Below are 11,373 nucleotides of genomic sequence, written 5' to 3' on the forward strand. Positions count from 1 at the left end.
TTTCAGAAGATATTTTGATTGGTGCAGAACATTGAAAACTACACAAAACTGTCACATCGTCTTCACAATATTCAGAGATTTCCTTTAAAGGTAACCACCAGGCAGCTTGTTATTCACCTTATCATGACTCTTCTCCTCCACAACAGTTCAACAGCACGTCACAGGCCTTGGGGCCGGTTATTATCCTGACTAAGAGCAGCCAGGCCAAACACAAGTTTCCTAACATGACCGAAGTGAAGAGAGAGCAAACAAAATAACAGGGCGGAGAAACAGCATTCCAAGAGTGCTAAGAATAGCAAGCTGGACCCTGTGCTCCCTGCACTAAGTTCATAACTAGTGTTAGGCAACAAGCAGAGTGAGTCTGAGCACGTTGCCAAAACTTTGCCAGGTCGATGTGTGTGCTGAGCGGAGGACTTTTGTACTTGAAGCTCAAGACTAAGTTTGTTTAAAGATACAAATACAAGTGGAAGCCAGGTCTGCATTTTAAAGTACAGGCCATAACTGCAATATTTTAAATCATTAACCACAAACAAATTACAAATCATTTCAATAAATGAAAGAATTGCTAACAGTATATAGTAATCCACACGTAAAACAGTGCTTCCAGCAGCAATTGTGGTGCCATTTTGAAAAATTGGACAGCTGCCAGGGGTGAAAGATGAACTAGATAAAAGAGGAAAAGATCTTCTGAATACCATCTACATTGATTTATCTTCCACACAGGGAGGGACGTTCATCACAGAATGTAACTGCACTGAGTGCGTCTGCCTTTGGTTGCAGCAAAAGTGTCTGTACTGACTTTTATTGACTTGCTATCTGGGAAACATCCCCTGAACTTTGATTAAAAAAATGCATAAGCTATAAAAGATAAATTACATAACAGCTTAGTCATTTTCCTTTTCCTTGCGGTGCCATATGATCGTGGTTGACATCTTACGTAAACAACAGGAATTAGGAAGGAAGCATTTGTCACTGTTCCTCAGCTCTACAAAATCCTGTTTTGTGTGAATTATTGAAACATATATTTTGTGTTAATACATTTTTTTTTACTTATATTGAAGGGGGGTGAAAGTGTATTGAGTTCAAACCATATCAGCTAATGTGGCGAGGTCCATTTAGTAATTGTTCTGGAGCTTTCATTCACATCACGGGATCTTCATTTGCAGGTTGGTAAAACATTCAGTTTCACGTTGGCACCGAAGTCTTTAAGGTATACGGTTGATGTTCATTAAGCATTAAAGTTATAATACTTCAATACTCATACTTCAATATTTCTATAATCAAACCGTTTATAGTAGTTTTCATTGTTGGAGCCGGAAGCCACCTTTCCGCACTTGATTCAATATTTCTCTTCACAGGCACAGGACTGTATATATAAATCACCTTCCTCCCAGCATATTTTCAAAATGCAACAGAGGAATAACTGTAAGAGCCGCAGACTGACCACCGCTCAGTGTCGCAGGGACAGAGACATAGTGCCGGGTAGTCCGAGCTAACCAGCCATGAAGAGCTATTGTCAGACTCTCTGTCTCTGCTGGAAAGACAGGGAGTCTGGTGGAGCTTTTGACAGTCACTAGAAGCACATTTATGGCCCTCTGAGAATCTTTGACAGTCTGGGAAGCTGTGTTGTAGCTGAGCTAGCAGCTCTACTACGAGAGGCTCTCCCACTGTGTGTCTGTGGAGGGGGGGAGGGGGGGGACCATGTTGTTAATGGCGCTTAACGTTGCTGTACTTTAGCCCTAAATATCTAGTTAAGGTCTGAACACAGCGTTGGACGAGCCCATGTGTTCTGTTTACTGACACTGAAGAGAAATAAATCTGATATGATAACTGGTGAAAATGTCAGGTCCCTTTAATGCAGTTATCATATCATCTCATTTGTGGCGAAGGACATAATCTTTAGATACTAATCACCCTTTCAGAATGACAGAGAGGCGAGGGTTAAACCTGCAGAGTTGTTAACTCAGTCAGTCAATGTGTCTTCTCAACACTTCACACACCTCAGGCTTCCTGTCCATTACGTAATTGTTTTCATTAGGGGTGGGGAATTTTAATTTAATGTCACTCCCATTTACACATGTAACCAACTACCCGATTTATCTTTAAAAAAGAGCAAAAGAAAGAAAGAGAAAGGGAATGTGTGGAGAAGTAATTCTGTGTAATTATCTGGGTTCGCAGTAACATTATGAAACTACAATTGCAGACTGGAGTCTCTGTGAACAATGACGACAGAAGGTTAATCTGTGACATTAGTGTCATATAAAAGGTTCAGACACGAGCTAAACCGGCATTCATTAGACCTACGTCGTACATTAGGTCTGTCTCCTATGACAACAGCGTCATCGTCATTGTCTGTGAGTCTCTGTAGGAAGCATGCATTTCAATAGAGGACATGCAGCAGTGACTCATCGGGCATTAACACAACTCAGTATGAACAGACAGTCTTGATGGTTGTGTACAAACAGGGACATTGTGCCTCTATTAGTCATACAGACAACACTGTAAAAAATGTCCATCTGAGCAAGTCATTCAGGCTTCATGGAAACAAAATCCCACTTCCTGTTTGACCTGTTATGGCCTGTTCACGCCAGCTTTTAAAATGACAAAAATTAAATTAAGTCCAATAATACTGCAGTGAGTAGTGGATTCGCTGACAAGTAAATTTGCAAATATTTTTTGAACTTTGACCCACAAATTTGTGCAGTTGACCACATGCTGTTTTGACAGCGCTGAACGTTAAGTGGACGGAGAGCTGGAGAGTTGGATGAAGCTGTTGTAGCTTATCAGCTGTGTTAAATCACCAAGTAAGTCACCACGCTGAGAGACAGCATCAGCATTGAAGAATACCCGATCCAAGGCCAGACAGATATATGATTGGTATGCGGGCTAACACTTTGAATCAGTCAATACTTGTAGTTACTTTTATTAACCAAAGACTTTTTGGAAAACATGCAGTAGAAACCTAATGTAGGTACAAAAACAAATGTGACATCTCTTATTCTTACCCTGAGCTGACAGCAGGGTCTGGTTGACCTTGCTGTCAGCTCACATTGGTATCAGATATGGGTTGTGTCCTAGAATAGATTTGAATAGTCATCCGAAAGAATCAGGCAGAAGCAACTAAGGCCTGCAGTGTCAACAGTGCCACAGGCAGTTATCAGTGCTAAAACCGTATTTTTCCTCAGTTCAATAGAAAGCGTCATGGGGTTGTTATCATTCTCAACAGGTTCTCATACCAAAGGGACAATATAGATAATTTTCCAAAATGACCAGCAAGTTCTCATTCACAGGGCATCAAATGCCGACGCTTTGTCCGGGTCCGTATGAGACGCTTTTAAGGCTTTCAAAAAACTACAATGTAAACCCATCCACACAATCATTTGACTCGCAGAGAAAATGCTCCGGGAGTGTGATGAGGTTGTATAAAGACTAAAGAACGCCCACAGCGTGGGTGGCGTCAAACAAAGACAGGGCTTTCAACCAGGAGACTGGGGTACGAGACTATCCAGTGTGTTAGATACTGACAAAGCGTCAATACTGTATGTGTTGAGTTATGTACGATCTTGAGATGATGCACCAGGAGAAGCTCTGATCCGTTACATTGTGTTTAGCTGTTTAAGGGAAAATAAGTTTAAGTTTGGTGAAGTCCAGTTCATTTTAGAGATGAAGTTAGGATGTAACAGTTAGCCTGGCTCTGTCCAAAGTTCAAAACATATACCACTAACTTGAAAGCTCAATAATTAACACAACATACTGTGTTTGTTTTATACATACACAACGAAGAAATGGAAAAGGACAGTTTGTGAGCTCTGATGTTACCATCACATGCTTTGCACACCCAACCATCCACCCTCAGCTCATTCAAATGACTTTTAGCGGTGATATAACAACATCACACTACTTCCTTTGTCAGGAAAACATAAACACAGGCGATTTTGAGCAGAGGAAATGCCCAAATATCTTTTTGTTTGCCTGCTGTTCTTCTTCTCAAAGTATTTTTCGGCTACTGTCTTAAAGGCTCTGTCCACATAAATTACACAAAACATATTTTACAACTTACCTCTAGTGGCATCTAGCTATGCAAATAGTTTTAGAAACCAGATTACTCTGAACACTCTGGTTCAGTGACAGCATGGCTGAATGTTACAGTCACATGTTCAGTTGTGGGAACTAACTCATGTTGGCTTTTAGAAGTCCCTTTGTGTCAGTTTTGTTAATGAGAATGTGTAGCCATGTGTAATGATTGTTTTCCTTTTATCCTACCGCTCAGCTGTCATCGCCATATTCCCCTGTCTGAAGTCTTTATCATGCACCTTTAAAAAGCTGATTCCGCTACCAGTTATATGAGAAAATGGCTACGAAGTAAGCTCAGGAATCATGTTTTTCTGATCTCCGATTCCGATTTTCCTAAACGTTTCACCAACTATGCAACTCGTAAGCTTTATAGTCTGGACGGGGATCATTTCGAAAACGATGCTGAAACGAAGTGTGGACGGAGATTGTTTTTGTTTTAAAACGAAAACGGATTAGTGTGCATGTAGCCTTAGTCTGAAAAGGGAAGTTGTTTGAGAGAGTAACCACTATTGCACCAGTTTCCTGTTGCAGCTTTGTGCTCAGTTGCATCGTGTATTTGCCCGTCACATTTCTACAACCTCCTCATGTTTATCTAATAAGCAAAGAGTTGACAGGATCAGACCTGATCTTGGCAGGCAGGACTTGTAAAGGTTGTCTAATGGAGGTTTAGAGGGGGGTGGGGTGAGGGTTGGTTCGTTGTTGGCCAAATGGAACCGCTGGAGCACAACACAGCTTACACCAAGAGACCCAGGAATCTGAGAGCTGGCCCTCCCCCTCCCATGCACACAGACATTAGGAGAGAAGCAGCACCTCGAGCACACATACCGCACGTGGTTGCACACACACAAACACAGACTAATAAAACAACATATGCTCCTGTTTCTACTACCTAGAGCAGCAGGTGGGACGCCCCTCCCCACTGACGAGAGCAAGAGGAGGGAAAGGAAAGAAGAGAGGAGGCCCCCTTTATTCACTCATTCGGGAAGTGAAAATGGTGGTTAGACGGTTATATAAGTTTCATATTTTCATTTTTGTCCTGCGTTGATGCGATAGGTAGACCGTCGATACCTGACTAATTCCAATGCATTTAAATCAGGTCAAACATATATGGCTCATGAATCATGGTTTAAGTGTGTCCCATGATGGCCTAAATATTTTGTCTCACAGAGAGTATTAGCAAGCCAGTCACCATAAAAAAAACTGTATATCAGTACATGACCAAATATAATTACATGCAATCCCATTGACCCTTCGCTACGCCCCATCCCCCGCTGCTACTCCGTCAAGCTCTCCGAGCTACCATTGGAGAACACACTGTAACTAACTGCACTTCCTGCATGAATATTATCTACTTTTTGAAAGAAAAAATTTGTGTGTCGACATCTAGTGTACCTTCAGTAGCTAACGTAGCATAGAAGTTCTAACACTAGTTAATGTATTGCAAGGTGCTTTGTTAATGCTAAATCTACAGGTTTTTACATAGAAATGTAACATTTTAGAAACGCACATCTCCTTCAACCCTATCCGGCTAACATGGATCATGACACAACGTTGAACCACGACTAGCTCTAAATCCACAAAACCAACCTGAAAATGAAGGAAATCTGAAACGATTGCATGAGAGTCTTTGGAGCAGAGCCCTAGTTGTCAGACCCTGGTCGGAGCTGGACAATACTACGCTATGATTGGCTGGTCTGTGTTCCACGGGCAGGACTTAGCGAAAGGTCAATTACATAATAAACTGTCTTGAGCTGTTTTATGTTGAGTATGCTCACAAATCAGAGAAATGGGAAGTTCTACCATCTTTACCCTCCGTCCCATATAATGTGAACGTGGCATAGGATTTGGAGATTAGGGATCGATTTAACTGTTGCTTTTTTAAGCATTTTTGAAACAGATTCCTTTTCAAAAAGCATTATAGCCAATAATTCACAACATTAAATCAAGCTGGATTTCAACGTCTTATCTGTTTCCCACAAATATCTTATCTGAATATCATGTGGTTGCAGCAACGTGAAAACACCCATCATTTTCTTATTTATCATAAAGGTCATAAACAATGAATATGACACTGAAACGGCTCAATGACTTGAAAGGCAGTTTAAGTTGTCGGAGGACACATAGAAACACATTTTACTGTACCTAAGAGGCAATTTATTCCAATGACCTTTTTACAAATCTATTTTGCGGTGCTCTCTGTCTGCACGAGGGCAAGTGGCGGAGCGGGTGCAGCAGCTCGAGCAGTGGTCTGTTGTGATTACCTCGTGTGTGGCTATGCCCTTCTGCTGGCAGTGATTGCCTTTTGCAAAACCTGCATTAATCATGTTGTGACAAAACATAAAGCCCTTATTGGAATATGCATTCAAAGTGGAGACAGTATGCGGACTGGTTGGGCTTGTGGGGCCCGGGAAGAACAGGGAATAAGAAGCAGTGAGTAATATGAAACCTGGAGGTATACGGTGTGTGGGGAGTAAAACAACAAAACAAGTAGAGGAATAAAAGAGAGAGAGACAAACAGGCAGAGCGAAAGTGAATCAGTGCTGTTGTCTTTGTTCTAGCAGTTGCACATAAACAAATTACCATCTAATCCGTCCTCCTACATTTGCATAGAAGCTGTGGTCATCACATAATGTGGCACGCAGTCCAAACACAATAATATCCTGTTGTTAGCATGAGCTGGCACAAGGCAGTGAAAGATTTGTATGTAGGACCACTGAGTCATGATATGGATGGAGAACAGCTTATGAGTAATGATCAATAACAGAGAGTAACAGTCTCATTGGTTTACTGTCGGAACACATTTTCTATCTCATTCGGACCAGCAAGTAATTCTCAGACGGGCAGATGAGGTCAAATAAGCAGAGTCTGAAGGGTTGTCACGTTATTACAAGCAGCCATGTCTGACAACATTTGACAGCGTTCAGCAAAGCAGTGCCGGAATGACTGATGGGTTCTTCCTCATATCTAAGGACATTTACAATACAAGTAGAAGTCATGCATTTTAAAATTACACTGAAAGGAAATGTTCAACATTTTGAGAAATATTCTTACTCGCTTTCTTACCACAAGCAGCAGACTTACGTAGCTTATAGCATAAAGACAGGAAACAGGAGGAGACAATGTCTAAATATAACAAAATCCACCAGTAACTTCATGGAGTCCACGCTAGGTTGCCTGGAAACGGATCTTGATCCCGGTAAACCGCTGATTCTACGTTTTTACGCTTCAGTTTTTGTATAGATATGAGCTTTGGAGGTGCTGGTTGGCGGATTTTGTTACTTTTGGATGAAGCCATGCTAGCTATATATATATATATATATATATACTATATACATACTGTATATAATGTGTCCAGTCTTTTTGCTAAGCTAAGCTAGTTAGCTCATCATAAAGACAGAAATGGAGCTCTGACCGAAGGTAAACGATTTGAGGAGGGGATTATGTGCGTTGCATTTCTTTACTGGATGCAATAAGTATATTGGTTGAGTGGAGTCTTCATGGAAACTCCAGGAAGTAACTTCCGGTTATGAAATGTTAATTATTGAGGGTGCATGGTGGATTTCTTTGGAGCGAGCCAGGTTAGCTGCTTCCACTTGTTTCCTGTCTTTATCCTACTAATCTAATCTCCCAAATTAAAACAATTAAACTCTGCACAGCTAAGCAGTGGCGGACCAGAGCTTCATATTTAGACTACTGTACAAAAATTCAAAGTCCAGCTGTATTTGGCCGAATAAACAACAGCCTGACTCGAGCACTGCTGAGAACAACTGCTCCTTGTAAATAAATGGAGGCTGTTGCTCGGATCAAAACACACAGCGTACTCCCAAAAGAGTGAAAAAAAACACAATGGTCAAGTGAATCGGCATTAGAAAGAGGCTGGAAGTCATGGCTGACTTCAGGGGCCCAAAAATAGGACACATTCCTCTGCAGCAGAGGGTGTGTGTGTATGTCAACAGGAATACATACCAAGCTCCTGCTGAGGGGGTTTGACTTTCTCCACACAGGGAGGGAGGCCAAAACAAAAGGACTGGCTGGTGTGTGCTCGCTCCGGAGCTGGATGGAGGTGGTTTGAGTTCCATCATGCTGCAAAGAACAAGGTGTCATGCTTGTAACACATGCTTCAGTGGAGCGTACTGTAGCTCTCTCATTAAATCTCTATATTTTAGTTGTGGCCGCTGAGGTTAAAGATTATAAACAAATAAATTACTAAATCACAGGCGAACATTGACTTCTGTGATGTCAAGTAAGTCCAGGTATACTTGTTCATCACGAGGGAAATTCATACTAAAAAATAAATGTCTGCTTCACAGACTCATTTAAGACATGTTTCTACAGTAAAACCATGACGAGTGCTTTACCTCCACCTTGACTAAAGCGCCTTTCACACTTCAAAGTATGAAACGACTGGCATGCATTCTTCTTCCTACATTACCCACAGTGCAACTCGGCCGCCAACAGTTCGGTCGGAGATTTGTGTGTGTTATGGTACCAAATTAGTATCAAGTACGGCAGGTGCAGCAACACCTCTGAGTGGACTGAATTGACCAAGGAGCATTTTATTGCTAATGAGTACAATTTCATATTTGTCAGAGAAGGTCTTGTTCTTCCTTTAAACCCTTGAAAATGAACCAAGCTAACACAACTTGACATGGCAACATATTAAATTTAAGATAACCAGGGTCAGCAGAACAACTTAAAAAGTTAAGTGTATTGGTATCAAGTTAATGTAGAAGGTGGCACATCAGAATAAATCAAATAAATGACATGAATGCACCATCCTGATGTCTTGTCTTTGGATTTGTACATATTTGACTGACACGTGAACCATGGATATTGGAGAAGCACATAGTATACATATAAATTGCTGAAAAGTGTACAAATATGCTTTATATATAATATTTAGCTGTTGGAAATTGCAATTTCCGTAACACTCCTTAGGATATAACCAGGATTGCTTCACAATGTTAGGGTTTCTCCCATGTTACCGTTCTGTCACTTGGAATGTTGGGTTATATTTAGGGGGAATACTGACGTGTCATCACATTTTTGGTTTCGGCTTATGCAGACATGTCTTCTAAAAATAACATTTATACGGGTTTTTTCCTAATACGCTTTGAGGGGAGCGAGATTGTTGCATGTAAGTTTACCAGTCCATTCGATGTTTATTTTATACATGTATGGATTTTTTTAACATTACACTTCCACCCTCTGAATGTTCAATCTCCCATTCACTTCAATTGCAGCCTACACAAGATGTGTGTAGACTCCACTGCATGTCTTACTATTAACACTCTTCCCTTAGTAGATTGGCAGAGAGTAACTTTGGAAAACCATAATTCCAGTCTTAGGCTATAAAAACACTTTGTTTTAAAGCTGCACTTGTCAATATTATATTTTGATAATGTATCAAATGTACTGTATGTAATGTGAAAAGTGTCGTTCGTAGTGACAAACCCACAGAGAATTATAACCAAACTCTGCACTTTTGCGCAGCTCCATGGAGTTTTTTAGCCTCTTTTAGCTCATTGTTTTGGTGTTAGGCTCCATAGGTTCCAGTAAGGAATATGCGATACGTTGACGGATACAGATTGTGTGACTTTGCAGATATGTTTATTAAAACATTATTCCTGTTAATGAAAAATATCTTTCATACAAGTGCAACTTTGTTTTGTGCATTGTCTACCACTGCTTATAGTCACTCCCTTATCAAATTTGCTGGTGCAAATGAGTGGTTATGTATTTATATATTTTTGGAGACAAGGTAGGGGTTGCAACACAGTCAGGGTAATGCCATTTTGATATAAAGGCATTTTGTCATCCATTATTGAATAAATGATTATTTGATCATTTCAATATTGCTGTTGTTTTCACCCATGCACCCTAATAGGCCTATGATATATATATCCATACAGCACCACGCATACATGTCAGCTTGTTAAAATATGACTTCTCAGCATAGCAGAGGTGATGGTTATGCGCCTGCAGCCCGACGGATCCCGCCCCGCTTCACTTTCAACAGAAAGCTTTCAGTCAAGACGTATGGATCATTCGGGATTATAGCAGAAGGGCGATGAAGGCAGGCCTGCAAGTGGAATCTCTCCAGGACACACAGCGCGGCTCGGCTGAGCGGAGCTCTGCTGCTCCGGTGGATCAGTGGAGGTAGTTAGTGGATGTTTCTTTGCACAGTGATTAAGGGGGAGGACCAATGGCAACAAAGGAGACGGAGAGGACGGTAGCTCCTCCTCTCGCTATCTCTCTCTCTCTCTCCCTCTCTCGCTGCTTTATAGATGTATATAATCCCTGAGTTGACCCAGAAAACAAAACTCCTCTGACTGCCGAGACGCCGCAGAGTTTTGTATCCGCCGCAGGGCTGCATGTAGCCGGAGCATCAGCTGGAGAAACAAACCCCGGCACCGATCCAACTTCTCCGCCGTACGGATTCGACATTAACACATCGGGTAAGGTCTCGTGTTCTGTTGCTCCATTTAACAGGTAGAGACGCAGCACTTTCCCTTTGTATGGCTGCTGACTATTTCTTTATATTGCTCTACGCGCCGATCAGATCCGCGTATCCCATTTTGACCATGTCACTTTGCTTACTTGCAGCGTTATTGCCTGTTCTTATGTCAGTGGCGGTTTCATGGCTTCGAATGTCAAATAGCCCGCATGCACTACAGTCCCCGAGGATGCAAAGAAAAAGAAAAGAAAGAAGAGGTTTCATGCTTGTGTAATAATGTCAGAAATTATTATCCTCCCTCAGACTATCTATTTACAAAGTGGCATTTAGCTGAATGATATCTGCAAAGAAGCTCGTCAGATAGGGTGTAATTAGGTAACACAAGAGCAGCATTTTAAGGACGATTTAGACTATTTGGGGGAAAGTGTTTTGTTTTATCAGCACTAAAAGGCTTGAATTGCTACATGCAGCCAGGGGCACCACCAGAGTTCATTTTTGGGGGGATTTAAAAGCCTGAAATGTCTTTGTTTTCACAGACAGAAGCAGACATCCATGCCATTGCTCGCTCTGGATGTCTTTTTTGTGTGATCATCCCATTTAGTGGATACAATAATGCCATCAATTTTAACAAGCCAATCACGTTGACAGCAAATTACAGCTTCAGCGTGAGCAGGATCTGTTTGTCATCTGTAGGTAATCTTAATTGAAGATCTTTTGTAATGACTGTGGGAAGACAGAGGCAGTGTGCTGTGTGTTGAGTGGGGGGGGGGGGGGGGGGGGGGGGGGGGGGGGGGGGGGCGGCTGTTCGGTGCTTGGGGGGCGCTGCGGCTGCTGTTGGTTGT

General features: G+C 41.7%; 1 protein-coding gene across 1 annotated transcript in view; it reads left to right on the forward strand.

Moving 5' to 3' along the window:
• The first annotated feature begins 10,282 nt into the window (after positions 1-10,282).
• The window catches only part of cited4a (Cbp/p300-interacting transactivator, with Glu/Asp-rich carboxy-terminal domain, 4a), a 5,545-nt gene continuing 4,454 nt past the window's right edge, over positions 10,283-11,373 (forward strand). Inside the window, exon 1 of the mRNA XM_031854325.1 lies at positions 10,283-10,532. The gene's annotated coding sequence lies outside the window, so the exon portion shown is untranslated. The remainder of the gene's footprint in view (positions 10,533-11,373) is intronic.

This window comes from Anarrhichthys ocellatus, unplaced genomic scaffold, assembly GCF_004355925.1.
Source record: "Anarrhichthys ocellatus isolate YVR2014 unplaced genomic scaffold, GSC_Weel_1.0 scaffold14, whole genome shotgun sequence".
Taxonomy (NCBI): domain Eukaryota; kingdom Metazoa; phylum Chordata; class Actinopteri; order Perciformes; family Anarhichadidae; genus Anarrhichthys; species Anarrhichthys ocellatus.